Source organism: Anas platyrhynchos, chromosome 12 (assembly GCF_047663525.1).
Source record: "Anas platyrhynchos isolate ZD024472 breed Pekin duck chromosome 12, IASCAAS_PekinDuck_T2T, whole genome shotgun sequence".
Lineage (NCBI taxonomy): Eukaryota > Metazoa > Chordata > Aves > Anseriformes > Anatidae > Anas > Anas platyrhynchos.
This window is the reverse complement of record NC_092598.1, coordinates 3321732-3339568: the sequence shown is the minus strand read 5'-3', so window position 1 is coordinate 3339568 and position 17837 is coordinate 3321732.

Sequence of the window (17837 nt, the reverse complement as noted above, 5' to 3'; positions counted from 1 at the left end):
GCCAAATTATCTCCGCAAAGCAACCAATTATTTCAAAAGTAGACTTTTCCCTCCATAAAAATGAGCTCAGCAGCCAAATGACTCAAAGACATTCCAGACTAAGTGACTGATAACCACCCACTCCCTTCTCCTATTTACTGGAACCCTTGTGCTCCCTCTTGTTTACCATAAAAAGCCACATTAGTCTTTCTCCATCCAAAATTGCTCTTCCCTAAATTGTGGCTTTTTTTATTATTGCTGTTTTCCTAACATGCTTAGACTAAGAGCTCAGGTGTCCGAAGCAGGGCCTCCAAAGGCATCTGTTCTGGGGGGGAGTTGGGTCGTCCCCCTCTCCATTGGAGGGATTTTCCTTTCCTGGTTGAGGTTGTAATTAGTTACAGCATTGATTTTTGCTTTTATACAGCACAAAAACCTTCCTAAAAACACAGTGCAAGTGAAGTTCATTCTAATCTGGCCATAAAATTTTACGAGTGATGTAAATCAAAGGGAGGAGTGGCAGCTAATGCTCTGGAACAGTTGAGCCCTGTTCAGGCCTTCTCAATAGAGTTAAATCCCTCCAGGAGCAATTAGCCTAACAAGCTGTTTGGTCCACTTATAAATAACGTCACCGATGGAGACGTCTGGAGGTGTCTGTTCTGTGTACAAGAGACTTTCCAAATATGCTGAGCAGTGAATGGCTTTTTTTTTTTTTTTCCTTAATCCGCAGCAGGGGGTGGAGATGCTTATCTGACATGTCCCAGCAGCTTCGCTCACATATTTATCGTGTTTTCCAGGAAAGATATTGAGTGGAAAGTAGGAGTGCAGTGCTCTTCTGGAGTGTCCTCTTATATATTGCTCGGTAGCTGCATGTGGGGCAGCACGTCTTGAGTCCTGACACGAAAAGTTTTGGTCAGAGCAATTCAGAAATGGCCCCGTGCAGGATAAACCTGGGGCTGGTTCATGGCTGAGGTTCTTGTCACATCCCCTGTGACATCTGAGCCTGGTGAGGGACTTCTGGAGCAAGGCCACCCAGCTGGGAGAGGTGTTAGAACTGGGTTTGCAGACGGACGTCCATCGGATGTGATTTGAAGAAGACAATGTTGACAGAAGAGAAGGGCTGGTTGCAGCCCATGCTGTGCCAGCCCTGGGGGCTGGAGTGAAATTTTGCTTCTGCAGAACGACTCGCCATCTGGAGAGGCTCAAAAAGGTGGAGATTTCTTTGCATGTGACCAAGTGACTTTGGTTTCCACATCCATAGGCATTTCCGGCATATCCGGGCTCCATCACAATGACTAACTTTTTGCCCTTCTTTTTTCCTTCTGCTTGAGAGCTGACCTTAGTTTTCTCATCCAGCTTTTAGTCTTGAAAGCCTTTTTTAGTTTCTCTCTTATTTTTTATTCCTTTATTGTCATCTGTTTGTCTTTTATTTTTTTCTAAAATACATTGTAAATTTATAGCCTTTGTGGTCTCATGACTATGGAGGAACCTTCTGTGGCATGCAGAGAGCTCACTCCATAAAACTGGCTTTATAAATTGTTAATTAGAAATTTTCAATTGCAAGTATAAATAACCGCCCATATCCCTGTAAAGTTTGACTCTTCAAAACAGGGCTGAAAGGGGATCTTGGCCAATCTTTGCCAAAGCAGGAACTCCAGCACTGGTGAAAAAACACCCACACAAGGAGAAGACAGCAGAAGATAATTACAGTAGTTTTAAGGTGGTGCCATTCACTACCAAAAATTGAGTTTTTCAAATTCTTTGTTGTTTCTCGGAGTCTTGATCCTGTCTTTTAAGAAAAGACCAATTTAAACTCAGCAACCCAAACCATAATTTAAGGATTTTTAAGAAATTAACAAAATTATAAATGTTAAATTATACAGTAAAAAATAAAAATAAAAAAATCCCTGCTACTGCACGAGTGACCTGAATACCAATGAACACCACACAAATGAGTTTCTCCCAGACCTGGGATGAAGTGAGTGCTATAAAGAAGAGAACTATAATTTCCAAAACCTCTCAGCCTCAAATAGGAGGGAACATCACTTTTATAAGCAAATAAACCTCAGCCCAGACTCTGCTTTGGTTTCAACCTTCATGTGACTGTCACTTGAGCAAGCCCTGGTTCACCAAACCCAGCAAAATGTAATGTGTCAGGTGGCATGGAAGGATGAAGGGGATGGGAGAAGGATGAAAGCTTTTGGTGTTATCCTGCTTGCACCTTGAAGGGCCAGAAACAACACGTCTAGATAGGACTCTACAGCTCAGCTCCAGGAGGATGAAATATCCAGCTACCCAAAAAGCACAGGGCTGAGCAGCTGGGGCAGGAGCACCTGTGAACAATGTCACAGCTGAAGGCATGGTACCAAGCAAGGAGATGATGATGTATTTTTATTTTCTGCAGTCAATAAAAGTTAAAACATTTAGTTTTTTTTTTTGTTTCTTTGTTTTAAACATGGATGCGTTTAAGTGTGTGAACAGTTCTCTTCAGTCATCATCTGCTGCATTCAAAAAAATTAGGCATTAGATATTTGCTACTGGTTCTGTGAAACATTTTCCTTGGAAAAGATCCTTCTTTTCCGTCTGCAAAATGAGCCAAATTATGCACACTTAATACATTTTGATTAACTTTCTAACCCTTCCTTTGGGATGAAGCATGGGAAATTCCTTCAAGTAAAGGCTGGATAATCAGTTGATAAGCCATTCAAAAAAAAAAAAAATAAAAAAAATTAGCAACCCCTAAATTTTAGGAATATTTAATCGTGTTTTGCAGAGATGAGGAGTGGGAAAGGCTCTGAGGTTACACGATGTGCTGTGCTGCTGGTTGTCTTTACCAAAGCATCCAGAGCTCAATGTTTCCTTTCCCAGTCTTGTTTCTGCTGTTATTCTAAGGCATGTAGGCTTCTACCACATGTTTATAAGCTGATAAAACCATAATGCCAGGAATGTTTTCCTTCCTCTATTAGATTAACAAAATGAGTGACTTTTCAGATACAGCCTTGTTTACCACACTCTCCACACCAAAACAACAGTTGTGAATAAATGTCGTAACGCACAGAGGTGAGAAAATTGGAGTCGCTTGGTACAGTTGTAAGACTTATCTGTGCATCTCAGTGCTGATGAGAAATGTTCTGCTCTCCTGATGGTGTTCTCCTCGTGGGAGCCCCAGTATCGCCTCGCTGCTTTTTGCTGGGCTGACAGAAGGGGTGACGCATTGTTTAGTCCAAATACCTAAGGATAAGTCCCATCAGACATGACTGGGTCCTTCTGCAGCTGTTTGTGGGAGATCTGGTCAATAGGAGCAACAGCGTGATTTGCTGCCACGTGTTCATGGTGGAATTGCAGCAAGCCCGGCTGGGAAGAAATTTAGGCAGAAACTGAAAAAGGCATTTTTCTGAAGCTGGGACTGTGAAGGGTCTCACAACTCGCTGGTGAGCCTCTGTCTCTGGATATGGGGGACAGCCCAGTCCCTTTTATGAAGTACAGGAGTTCGTGGTACAGAGGCCTAGACCTAAGAAAGTCCTCAGGTGGAAAATGCCTGACAACTGTAGTTACACACAGAGTCCATTTGTCACTTCCATGACCAGTTACTCTGGTGTTCATGCGGAGGTTGGCTAATTGTACATGTCAGGCAGCCTTGTGACTACATGGGGTTTGACTCGCATGAAGACAAGACAGCCACACAAAACACTTTTCATAATATTTTAAATGATCTATAATGAGATTTTCCCAAAGCCATAAATACACTGCTCTTGATCTGGTGTGCACTTAGAGCAGCCATGTGTGAGGCTTTCAGAACAAATACCGACACAAAGGAGTTTTGGGGATGAGGAAGAGCCTTGAGCCATCAGAGCCTATTACACTAACTCCCAAAATACATAAAGCATTTCATGAAAGGAGATCAAAGTGCCTTTCATGGGAAGGAAGAGCTATGGTCTGTGTTTTACCCATGGGAAAACTCTAGAGAAGAAACTGTCTAGCCAATTCTATAGCAGCATTCTTTAGAAGTTAACCCGAGAGTTTGCTTTCCTTTCGTCGCAGCTTCCCTGTGGGCCCTCGTGGCCTCTGGTGAGCTGTGTCCAGACCTACAGCAGCCTTTACATGTTCTGGGGTGGGACATGTGTCACAATCAAGCTATTTTTGCAGAGGTTGTATTGCATGTCCTGGATGGGAAATTATCGCCTTGGACTGTGGAGAGTCCAATGGTTGTGAATAATCCCCCATTTCAAATGTCCACTTTGAATACTCCCTGATGGTAATAGCAAGTTTTTTTTTTCTTCAAATCTCTACTGTCTTTGGGTTTCATAGTGATGATTGGATCAGCTCAAGCTGCAGTTGGCATTTTCTGGGTATTTAGTACAGCAACTTGCTCCTGGACGATTTGGTATTCTGGAGAGAATGGAGAAGCACTGAGTGATGATTAGCTCAATTATCCCTCATCTTAATGAACTGTGGATAAAATGTTCCTTAAACATTATTTCCGTGTTGTTACATTTGCCTCAGAGAGAAAATATTCATCACATGCCCCGTAGGATAATTGAAGTGCTATGTGCTGCTCTGCAAGGGTGATGTGCAATGCAGCACCGACAATTATAAAGTATTTTTGGAAGGATTACAGCTCAATAGTAATGATATAAATGTTTCTTGATCATCAGTAGCAGGACATAGTGGCAAAGGATGCAAAATGCAAAAGAAGCCCAGCTCTGCACACAAGCAGGCATGAGATGATGTTCACAGGAATACTTCAGCTCTGCATATACATTTATCATCTCTTCCTTCGAAACTTGGTGGTTTTCCATGGACAAGCCAAGTAAACAGCAAATGTTTCTGCTGTGACAGGGCAAGTGGATGCTAATTGGGTTCATGGACTTCATCAGACTGAAACATCTGGTTCTTCCATTGTTCCAGCTTGTGTTGAGTTTCCTTCACCAGGACCAGTCTGGGCTGAACTCTTAGGACACTCATCTTGCTGTAAAAATACTCAGGAGTTACCAATAGGAGCTTACCAAAACCCAGAGCTGTACTTTGCCCAGTCTCTGCTGACTAAGGGGACTGGAAGTAGGAAGTTCTGGAAGTGGGTTTTTCTCAATGAAAAGAATACCAAAGCATTATTTGGAGACTCTTTCTGATTTTTTATTTTTTAATTTAAATAATTTCTTGCTCACATGTATATGGTACATTTGTTTAAGCACTGTTTGCTGTGATTGTTCAGCAGTTTCTCATGGTGTCTGTGGCACTTCATTAGCTCTCACCGACTGAGGAGCGAGGATCTGGGACAATTTTGTACAAGTGGATGGACAAACGTGTACAGGAGCAGGAAAGCACCCAGATGTGTTCATTGCCTTCCATGTCAGCAGTTGTCACTGCTGGCAATGCAGTCCCACAGAAAAGCATTCCTTCAGGCTGCGGCCTTCTCCTTCCACAAGTTCAGGATGGTTTTGCTGTCTCTCCCCCTTCGGCGTGCTGGGACCTGCACTTCCAATTTGTCTTTTCGAACAACTCCGGAGGGTGTTTCCGGTAGGGTCTTGTCTCTTGAATTTGTTTCCCCTGTCTGATTCACAGACCCCGAGCTTGTTTGATCTCCCAGGGCCAGCATTTTCAGCAGCTCCCTGGGGCTCCATGAAAGGGGAGAAAGAAAGAAGAGTTCACATATGCTACACAGAAATCTCCATATTTTAAAGGGTATCCTGTGTCCCTGCTGGAACGCTTTTAATGGTCCACAAATCAGGAAAAAAAAAAAAAAAAAGGTCGAAAACCACACTTAAGGCATTCATTGTTCGAAGCCCAGATCTTTGGGGGGCCTCTGCCCTCGTGAAGGCTCCACGGGGCCGTGATCTGAGGAAGTTGGTGCTGAGCACTGAGCCCCGCGACACCGCTCCCCAGGGCCTGCGGGTGCGCCGAGCCCACGCTCTCACACACCGTGTTTATCTTTCAGGGATCTGTTTCCATTTTCGGTAAAGGAAGCGAGGGAAAAGATTTCCAGGGAAGAATATTCAAAGGTATTAGCTATGGAGATTTATGCCCTGCTTTACGACAGCCGACGGGGATTTGGTGAATAAGCGTTACAGGAGGTAAAGGTTTATTTTATTCCTCTTTGAGATTCGTGGGGTGGAGTTCTGCTGTCCTCGTGGCATTGTCTGATGAAATTTAATGATTAAAAAGGCTGGCCAAAGGCAAAAAATGGTTGCTGGGCCTTTCAAAAGGCCTTTGTCTTGGTCTGAGGCCTGTGGTGAGCAAAAGCTGAGCTCCTCCCCACCTTTTCTCTGGGCCTTTTGCAGGCAGTTCAAGTTTCAAACCATACCTTAACTCAGTTTGACACGGTCACCAATATCCATATTCCATCTATGATTACGTGGCGTTTTTAGAGATCACCTGCACTTGGTAAAACCAGTGCTAATTCAGCATATTGCAGCTCCTGTACCCCTTAAGGCCCTCGATTCTTACCCTCTGCGAATTGCAGTCACTGTGACTAACAGAGAAAGTGAAGAGCTGCAAAAATAGTTTTGCTCTGTTTTTAAAAATAAGTTACTTAATTTGTTTCTTCTGTTTTACTCTTTCTTCACAGGATGCTAGAAGGAACCTACAGGTGCTGAGAATGGGGGCTTTTCAGGACAGAGATATATTTTGTGGGAATCATATACATAGACTGGATATTGTCCTTCCCTTTACTCAGAAGAGCAGTTACTGAGGCTGAAGAAATAATATGCCTCAGGAAGTAAGTGATGGGACTGGCAAACAATATGGAACTTGAAGTTTAGATAGACAGAAAGAAACACAATCATTTCTTGTGATGTTTTGAGAATAGATCCTCAAAATGTGCCCATTATCATGTATAAATACTTTCAGAACATGTTTGTTCTACAAACTCTTCTTGGATGGGGATTTACATATAATAACGTTTGTGTGGTAAACATTTAGGAACTGTGCCTCCTGCTCAGTAACTAATTAAAGCAGAAATATTTGGCGATTATAGAAACAAAACTTAATGCCATTTGATTTCTGAATGTTGCGAATCAAAATGTACCATATGTGACTATTCTGCAACATGTGTAAAAAACAAATGTTTGTAAGGAATTCAGTGTTCATGTTTCAATAATAAAGTTTTGCAAACTCTTAAAAAAGTTGACAGTCTTGAAAGGTCAGCAGCTTCTAGGGAATTCCCATTATTTCAGCAGAGAAATTGCTGAAGTAATAGCTTATTTGCTAAGACAGCATTTTTTTTGCAAACGTCCTGCAGCATATTAGAAGTCTCCAGTTAAAAACGATTAAAAAAAGGACTTGACACCTCCCCCAACTTGCAGTGCCACCATTGATTGACCAGTTACTTGATACTAGTTAAGATGATTTCACAAGGAAGAATAACTTTTCCCCTGGCTAGCTGTGAATGCCATGGGCAGCTTTCAGTGACCTGCTCCTTCAGGGTTGGCTTTATGATGTGCTGCTTTGTTCTGGTCCTAGAGAGCATCAAAACAAATCTTAAAGCTAATACTGCCTCTAAAGAAACTGCCCCAAAACTTGTAAAACTGTGTAATCAAGAGATGCATCCCAGAAACTGGGAATAATGAGTGATGTTTGCTCTCTTCCTTAGCTGCTTTCCTGAACCATGGGCTAATGTGTATTTTTCTTTCCTCAGATAGCATAGATGCAACTGCTTGCTGTTACAAATCATTTGTTTTTCCCCTTTGGGGGAAAAAAAAAAAAAGTCCCTTCTTCACATGTCTCATCCGTCCTCTTCCTCCCAGCTGAGGAATGCCAAAACCAGCTGGCTCCATAGGGGGCCCACAGGGGGGTCACCATGAGCTGATGAGGGAGTGTGAGCATCCAACCCACCCTGGAAAAATCCTGGTGCAATGAACAGAGGCCCCATAACTTGCTGCTCCCTCTCTGCATCCCAGTGACAGTCTCAGGCTGTGGTGGGCTGACCGTGGTGCGTTCAGACCATGCCTGGCTCCATGCTGTTCTACAGGTACATACATGCAGGAGGACTGATAATTAAACCACCACCGAGTCTGTGGTTGTGAGGACCTCTAGTGCCTCTTGCTCTTCTCCCTCCAAAGGTGCATGGATGAGCAAAGCTAAACCCATCTCTAACACCCCTCTCGTTTCAACACAGAAGAGGAATTCGTGGAATATCCTGTGATTATACAGGGCTCTGGGGACCTCTCGTGGACAAACACATTCGTTTCCTCCATGCTACTTGTTTGCATTAGAGATAGAGCATATTTATTTCCCAAGCTTTAACCCAGTTTGGCATCACTGGTGGCCCATTGTGACACAACAGCTGATCCTGGTCCTGTGGTGCTGCTCAGGCCAATGATGCCTTGAATATTTTTGTCTACTTTCTTACTCTATCTTATTCTACAATTTTTAGAATACATTTTGTTTTAAATTATTATTATTATTATTATTTATTCTAAAGTGGTATAGGCAGTAAGATAATTCAGATTTATGTAGCTGCCATATTGCCCTTGATAAAAATGGTTTTGAGAGTTTGTGTGTATTTATATTTGTATATGTATACATACACCCTTGTTAGACAATACAGATGCTACAGGAGGACAAATTAAAACAGCAATACTAAGTATTATTCCTGCACACTCATAGTCAAGCGGGCTGAATATATTGACCTTTTCTCACCATTTTTCAATGATTTTTTTTTTCTCTGTCAAAAACCAGAAAATTACCATCAACCAGGGAGAAACATGGAGGCTACTGAGCATTTCTCAGGGTGGCAGGAAGAGTTTTAAATGGCTGAAAACCAGCAGTCTTAAAATAAATAAATTGGCATTTAAATTTTTATTTACTGATGATTTTTTTTCAAAAAATGTCCCAGAGAAATGTGTTAGGCTGGGCCCTGAGAGGTGCCTCCTGTGGGACAATTGTGTTGTCCCCAAATCCATGTGTACACCCTTCTGTCAGTACAGGGATAACTTGTGTTTTTTCCAGAAGTCAGTCAAGTTTTCCACAATCCACCTCTTTTTTTCAGTTCCATCGTGTCCTCACCAATGTGAATACTTGGTGACACTCAAAGTTTTCGCTTAACAAAAAGCAAAAGGAGAAGTGGTTGCTTTCTTCCTGACCTTGGCTTTGCATGGAGGTGCCATAAAACCAAAGGGAGACAAGAGGGTTTATATTAAGGAGATATAATTAAAAAGTGCACTCAGTTCTCAGTGCTTATCTTTGGCCCCTGTGAGTAGCTCACTGTGTGGAGCAAGTAATAAAAGCAAGGTAATTTTTCTTTTTAATATTGCAATAACTCTAAGCACTTTTAAGAGAAAATCTGCTGACAATTTTGGGCAGAAAGCAGCATTTCAAAATAAATTAAAATCTTGGCACAAAGCACCTGATTTCTCAGGAAAAAAAGTGCAATGTAGCAGAGAGCTGAAAACCAAACTAGCAGGACGTATTTCAGCTGAATACATTTTTATACATGCCAGGGGAAAAGCAAAGATTGGATTTTTATTTATTTATTTATTTATTAAAATATCTTTTCTGCTGGTTCGCTACAGGGAAAAGGACCCAGCAGTACTTTTTCATCGGCTATTGGCAAGTGGTGGCTGTGGTTGTCAGGGCAAAATGCTAGTGGAGGAATTTGGAAGAACAGGATAAAGATATTGGGGTTGAGAGCTAGCTCTCCTTTTCTGAAGGCACACTAGGAATTCTTCAAATACTGAGTTTTAAGCCTAAGCCAAAACAAATTTATGACCGCTGTTGGTCGAGCAGGAACATCAGGAAAGGATGGGAAGTTCTGACACCCAGATTAAGCTAAAGGAACCACGGAGCACCAGCCAGCTTTACCTCTGCCAAAATGTTGCCTTTGACATGGTAGCACCAAAGGACTCTGATTCGCAAAGACTCTCCCTTTTGCAGTCCTGTGTATTGACCATAGCCAGGCCAGATCTGGGTCTGGAATCCCAAATTCTTGCCCCATTTTGCTCTCTGTCTATGCATCAAGCTTTTTTCATTTCACTTTGACAAACCACCAAGAAGTTTGGGTCTGGATATTATTTTTTGTGGTACATCTTATCGGCCAATTACTGTTTTAATTTAAATGTACAAGTGCCTATCTCTCCGTTCACAGTTATTCTGCCTGATATAAAACAATTGTTTGGTTACAGGCTTCATGAATCAATGTTATCACGACTCATGAAGTATCTTATTTGCTTTGTGATATGAGTGTTTAACGTATTTTTAAATTCTATTTTCTTGGTTTTTACTTTTATGTGCCATGAAAACCAGAGTGATCTCAGCAGGCTATTTTCCTGTTGTTAAGCCCTGAACCCTAATCTGAAGGAAACAAACCCAGCTCCTCTTATTTTCAAACAGATAAGATTTGCGAGGCTATTAATCACAGGTTCAAATGGCTACACTGGGAATTGAAAATGATATACAGTTTTATATAAAACTTGTCAACATTTATTACAGAGACGGACCATCCGTCCAGTGGGAGCCTTAGAAAGTCATTATGTGTCTGGTGTATGATAAAGAGCGATTTAACTGCATAAACAGCCATGACATCATGCTGAACTTACATGTTCTTTCATCTGCCCCTAAATGATACCGTTTCTTTTTGGCTATTACCCCAAGCTTTGATTTTGGATGGGGGAGTTGTTTCCCCTCCCGTGCATCATTTAATCTATTTATACTTTTTTTTTTTTTTTTTTTTTTTTTTTTTTTTTAATAGAGTGAAGTGCTGCTGTTGGTTTTATTTTTCTCAAAGATCTGAAAACACTTTCTGGCCAGATTCAGAGGCTTAGCTCCTGTGCTGGTGTAAATCAACATTATCCCCTTGAATTTGGCTTCCATCAGACAGGGATTTAGCTTGCAGTGTTTAATCTTGGTGAATTCGTACACAGGAAAACAAGAAATTACATCTTCTCACACATCAACAGACGCTGGTAGGAGCTGAAACCACTGAAAGAAGATAATTTTCAGAGTGCTTTATTACCTTTCTCAGCCTTGCTCTTCAGAGATTAAACCTATTTCAGGGGTGAATGATACTTGAAGGCTAACCAGCCCACTGGCTCTGCTGACAATTAATGACACAGAACGTACAAGAAGATGAATTTCTTCTTGCTCTGGCTGCCATAGCTGGAAGGGCTTTCAGCGTGCAGTGCCACATCACCATTACTCTGACAAAGTAGCTTAAAGCCCTGATAAATATCCCATCAAAATCTTCCAGTGACCATTTGGTGCTGAAATAAACTGGCACAACTGCTTGAAAAGAATGATTGATATATATATATTTATATATTTATATTTAAATTTATATATAGGTGCAGAGGTGCTTTGCAGAAGCCTGTGATGGGCTGGGACCCCCTTCACACTTGCTGCCAAGGACTGTGCTGGAGTAGCTGGTGATAAGATCACAGTATGCAGTGAATCCCCAAAGTGCCTTTGGAAGGGACAGATGATGGGAAATGAAGTGCTTTAAGTGCAGCCAGATCTCTGACACAGGCTGGGGGAAAAAAGAAAAAGTGCTGAAACTGGTATTTGGGAAAAGTGGCCTCTGAACCATGGGAAAACACTTAGATTTGAGAAATTAAGCTATGTGGAGAGTGATAAATACAGCTTTTTGCAACTGGTAATGCTGCAGCCTTGAAATGGCAACTCTAGGGCTGCGGATGCTGAAAGGCAAAGATGCACTGCATCTGTCCGTGCCAGAAGTGAAACGGAGAAGCTGAGATAAAAGTCTTGACAAAGATTCCTCCATTTCCTTTCAGTGATTCCTCATTGCAGGAGGACAAAGTACAGGAAGACTGCTAGAGAAATGATAGTTTTCCCTCATACATACAAAAAGGTTGCTGTTAGAACAAGAGAGGAAAAGCTGTGTGTCAGATTTTTAATTTTTTATTTTTAAATCCTCTATCTAAAAAAATAGTCTCCTCTGAAAACTGGCCATTCTTTCCTTATGAGTACACTTTATTACAGACTCTTTAAGCTACTGCTTGGAGATCCTGGGACTTACGCCACTTCTAAGTAGAGGTGGATGCTCAAGTCCAAGCTCTGAGAGGTGGATGTGCAGAAGTCCCTCTGCTGCAACCATAGCACAGTACCCATAACTGTGTCAGCTTCAAACTGGTTGTTAGCTAAACACCAAAGTACACACCCCACATCTCAGAAGAGTTTTAAAGCCTGCCCTATGGCTTCATATTGCCACAGCTAACTATATCTGACCTCCAGGTGTAAAACTAGCCCAAACTAGTGTCAAAATGACACCAGAGTGGCTCTCTTCTGCAGGGTGGATATCCAGTGGAGATAATCCTCCTTGCAGCCATCAACTGAGTTTTTCCTGTTGTATCTGTTGTTAAAATGTTATCCTTGCTGTTATTTGGATGAAGACATTTTCATGAGCAGGCTGCTCTTCAGGTCCCTGGAGGTCATGCATAGCTGAGATGGCTGTATCCGAGGATAACATTTTTCAGGGGAATAGGAGAGATTAGCATGAGTAAAGCATCTACAATTGGGTCTTATCACAGTCCACACACTGTGCTTAATGGGAAAAACATGTGTGTGGGAGGAGACTTTTTGTTGAGGCTTTCTCCATTAGAGTTTTAGTCTTACTATAGGTATTTTCCCCTGAAACGTGCATATAATTTTGAATTTGAAGATTTTTTTTTTAATGTAAAAGACAACTCGATTATGGGCTAAAGCTGATGCTGTAAAATGCTCTGCTCTTTGGTAGAAAAAAGGTTCACTGTTTATGCAATTCTAAATTCTTCCTTTTAAAATAAAATTTACAGCCTCCTGAAATGGCTTGCACAGACCTCCCAGGCTTTGATTTCTCGCAGAGTTTTTGAAATGCATATGAACCCTGAGACTGGTAACAGACTGAAATAATTACACTCAATGGTAGGTGTTAATGCCTTTGACATTGCCTGCCAGTTGTCTTCATGCTTGTGAGAAATTTATGCACCAACTACCCAGCGTTTTACTGCCAAACTGTATTCTTTCCATTCCTCTTAAGGATCACCCTCCATGCCATGAATCTGCTTGCTCATTTATCATACCAATTCTTCAAGTCAGATTTATTTCAAAGAAAAAACAAGGCGTGGGCTACAAAGCTGCTCACTTGCAGTGTGAGATGGGTTTCCAGAGGTTAACGCACCCCATGCGGACATGGCTCTGCCTCATGCAGTTGCTGTGCATTTATCACAGGGTAGTAGAAAAGCTGGTGAAGAAATCTGGGATATGCTGGAAATTCAGGCAGGGTGCTGAAAGGCAGCCTCCAGATCTTCTGATACTTGGATCTGGGAGGTCATCTGATGGCAGCAGCTTGGTAAACCTCTGCCCCTTGGTCTTCATGTTGGCTAGTGAAAATGGGGTCATTTTTCTGATCCCCTGGGTTAAACATTGGCTCTCCCCCTGCAAAACTTTGTTGGAGATGAGAAAATTCAGTGGAGTAAAGTGGGCAAGCTCAGCTCTGTCTGCAAGCCTGGAGCTCACCTCTCCCTGCTCAGTCTTATAAAAGCCAAGCAGAAACATTTCTCCACAAACCTTCTCCACCTCCATTTCCCATTTTACAGCGTGATAATGCATTTGTTATCTCGGTGTTTAAAAGCAAGACAACAAGAGGGTGCTGAAGGCCCTGTGCTGATGCACCTCAGTAAGTAAGAGCTGGATGGTGGCCCAAGGTGCAGCAGCGGGGGGCCCTCTATTGCTGCTCCACATCAGGATGCATCACAGCACCTACCAGAAACAGATATGGCTGGGCTTTTACACCTGGGTGGGACCACATGCCCTCTCTGATGGCTAGGAGAGCCGTGCCAAAAAGCCCTGACACGAAACGATATGATTTCACCACCCTTTTGTTTCCTGGCACGTGGTTTTGTGTGCTGTGGGGCGGGAGCACGTTTGACCTCTGTGCACCATGCGATTTTAATTTTCTTCTCAGGGCTCTCACAGAGGATTTGCTTCCAAAAGGCAAATGTGCAGCTGCACTGGAGTCATCTCCATTTTGATCATCTAAATAGGGGCAGGGAAGTGGAGTGCTCATTTCCAGTAAGTGATTTTGCAGGGAAGCTTCTTCATGCATGTAATTGGCCTTCAACATAGAAAAGGGACTTCCATTTGAGAAGTTAGGGCTTGAGGAGGTTTTACATTGCAGCCTGATTTCAGCAGAGCTGAAAAAGCTGTTTTTTAGCCCGTGAAAACCAGCCCTAAGGGGCGGCAGCATCTTCCATTACCTTGTGCTGGACTGCAGAGAGCAGCACGAGGCACTGATATCTCTGGAGGAAACGTTGACTTGTGCTGGGCAGATTGGTCTGGATTTTATTTTTCCAGGTGGTCGTGGAAGACGCTGGTTTTGTACATTGTGGTGATGAAGGCAGCAATTTTCCTATCAGGTTCTGACTTGTTAAACTCTTATGGGTGATACTGAGGAGACCAAGAGGATTTGAACACCTAAATAATTATAATTATCTGCAGCCAACACACCGGTCTGTCGGTGCTGAAACGGGAAGCGTTGAGTGAGAACTGAGCGACAAGTAGCAAAAAAAAGGAGACATAGAGAAGGAGGAGCAACATCTCCACACTTTCCATATTTCCCCGAAAGGATTTGTTGGGCATATGCAAGTGTCCCATAAAGCAGCATCTGCAGCCCACATTTAGGGCTCTGGTGCATTTGAGGACGGGCTCTGCCGGAGCTGTGTGTAGCTTATGCAGACTGCATGCAGGGCTGGAAAACAAATACAGCACGATGGAGCTTTTGTCACCTTCCACAAGCGTTTCACCGACTGCTGTGCTCGTTGGTGACATCTCGTTTTAACTATTAGCTTAAAAAATGTGATGCCATGGGCACCTTGTAGGTCATGTTCTGCTCTCCCTGTGTACACTGGTTTTATTCTCTCTCTCTCTTTTTTTTTTTTTTTTTTCCTAAACAGAGACTTTTCTCATCACCCTAGAACACAGATATTTCAGCTGCTCCTAACATTCATGTACCAGAGGTAACCCAAACAATGTTTTTGTGGAGTATTTCCCAAACTATCAATTGAAGTCCAATAATATTGACAACATTTATTTCATAGCTCTTGTTTTAAATTTATTGGTTTGAGGAACATGAAGATCGGTGGAAAGCTGTGCTCCTCTTGAACCAGGGAACTTGGAAGAGTTTTGCTAAAACAGTAGGTACTTTAACAATGTTTTCAGCTACACGCCATCTAATAGCGTGGCTAAACAGGGAAATGGCCAGACCTTTGAACTGATTTTTGTGGCTCCTCATCACTCACTTCTGTGCAGAGCTCTCTCACAATAACAATCCTGGATAGAAAGGCAGGAGACATTTAAAATATGAGCGGTGTTTCCTGCCAGCTGATCTCAAAGAAACGGTAAATGATCCTACATCTAGACAGAACCGTGGGTCATATCCTTTTATTTTCATTAATACCTTAATTTGAGGGTAAACCGTGAGGAGGTCCTTTGGCTTAGAGCTCTGCAGAGGATAATATGCAGATGAAACCTCCCTATGGGTTGAAAGAGATCCTGTGAACCAAAAGCCATGGGATTTAGGTTAAAAAATGAGAGCTATCCTCAGGCTCATTTATCTCCCCCTTCAGTGAAAGTGCCACAAGGACTGGGTTCCTTTGAAGTCTGAGCTGAGAGAGGAGTGGGGAGGCAGGTACCTGGGGGAAGGCAGCTCTCCAAAGAGCGGTCTCTGCTGAATTAAGAACAGAAAAGCAATGGGGTGAGCCGGTGAGCAACAGCTATTTTTGGACACGAGGCCCAGCAGGTGGTCAAACAGCAGAGAGGTCTCCAGACCTCCCACCTTACTGTGCAGGAAGCTTGTGTAGAAAACCACAGCGTCCTGGCGTCCACCTTCCACCTCCTCTTCCAACTTAGCCCCAGGCTCCCGGTAAGCCTTCCTGGCTGAAAAGCACCCAGAATATTAGAAAATTAGGCAGACCCTGTGTTTCTAGTCTTCATCCTGATATGCAGGAGGTCTGAGGGCCCTTTTTGGCAAGTGGTAGCTGGGGGTAGGTGGGTGTTTTGGGTCCAGGTGTTGGCCGGGGGTAGGAGACAGCATCTCTGTGTTTGCCACGAGATAACCAGCTCTTGCAGGCTAGCAGGGCTGAGCCCAGAGCAGCAGCCTGCACTGCCGTGGCTTGTTTCCTCTTGCAGATTAAAAGCCCTTTCTATAACCTCAGCAACACCCTCTGCCAGGAGCATTGTTTTGGAGAGCGCCGTAGATGCTGCCCATTAAACAGCAATTAGTCTGCGCTGGATGCACAGCCCGCTCTCTCCCCCAGACGGCTGGTTATTAAGATATTTATGGTTAATATGAATTTCCCCTGTCATAAATCACCGGCCTTTATACCTGCAGGGAAGTTCAGGCAATCAGCGACCCCGCTCCGCCGGCCCGGCCAACGAGTGCTGTCTTGTAAAATAAAGATCGTAACAACTTATCGTCGCCGTAAAAACAACAGGAGAGGGAAAAATCCCAGTGCTGGTATCTGATAACGTGCTGTAATCAAGCGCTTGCATATCCTCTTTGAGGAGGCTGGTAAATGGAAAGTTACACAGCTTCATTTGTCATGCCGGGACTTCTGGCCGAGGAGCCGGAGCCTGTTGCAATTAGCTGGGTGGGAGGACGGAGGAGCAGGGATGTGGAGAGCCGAGCGGCTAGCAGGAGCCAGCCTGGGGAGGGCTGCGTGCTCCTTGCCCACGTGGGGAGATAGGGAAAATGCCAGCTTCTGCAGGGAGCTGGGAAACACCCTCTGGGATGTGCTGCTGTAGGTGTTGCAAGCAGGAGTTATTCCCAGCCCAAGGCTGTTGTGAGATGAGTGCACGTTTTCTATGTAGTTTGTATACTTAAAAAACTTGCATTATGCATGTTTCTCAAAGTAAACCCTCCTTGCTGTTATTTGGCATGTACACATCACATTGGTTTGCTTTGTGGTTGACATTTGGGGGACTGGGGGTTTAAGATCGACATGAAAGCATGCCGGGTGTTTTTACCTCTGGGGCCGATCTCATGCTTGCCCCGTGACTTTGGTGTTATCAGAAATTCGTGTTCTTTGCAAATGTTAGCTTATGGCTGTTTCAGTACCAGCCAAACAGCGTGCCTCTGAGAGTTCACCCAATGAGCGAGGGATAGAAAAATCAGCTCTTTGAGGTTTCCTGCTGAGTACCCAGCGGTGGCTTCAGCTGTCTGGGGAGAGCGTGGATGTGCAATGTCAGTAGATGGCACTATTTTATACTTTATGAGGACAGTACAGGTAGGGAGCGAGTGGCAAAGCTCAGGAGAGGTTGCAAACACCGGTCTCTCCTCTTTCTCAATGCAAAAATGCTCCAGCAAACCCAACGCCAAGAAGGTGAGGGGTTTGCTCCATGCAGCTGCCCCTCGTTCCTCTTGCACCGAGCCTTTTGCACAGGCTCCGGATGAGGGATGGTCTCTGGCATTTACAAGTCTCACTATGGGATGATAAGCTCCCATTCCTGTGAGATGAATTTGTGTATTTATTAAACATCTCTAAACTAATATACTCAGAAACTATCCTTAAACCACTACATTTGGTCTCATGTGCTGGCCCCAGGCAGCAGCGAATATTAGCATCAAAACTGGTAGGACGGTCTTCTACCACAAAATTGCTAAAACTGGGATAAAAAGGGTGAAACTTACTCCTCTGAGACTCACAGTTATTAATAGAGTGGCTAAAATCAGCTTTGTATTATTATTTATTTATATATTTTATTCGGCTGTGCTGGGCTAAAAGATCTTTAATGTAAAATGGCTCCGTGTGTCCCATACCTGGGCATAAAGTCTTCTGTGATTACTGCAGACATAAACCGGGCAAAGTAGAGGAGGGAAGAAACGTACAAAATTGGGCAAAATAGGGCCTTTCTTGTATTGATTGCAAAGGAGA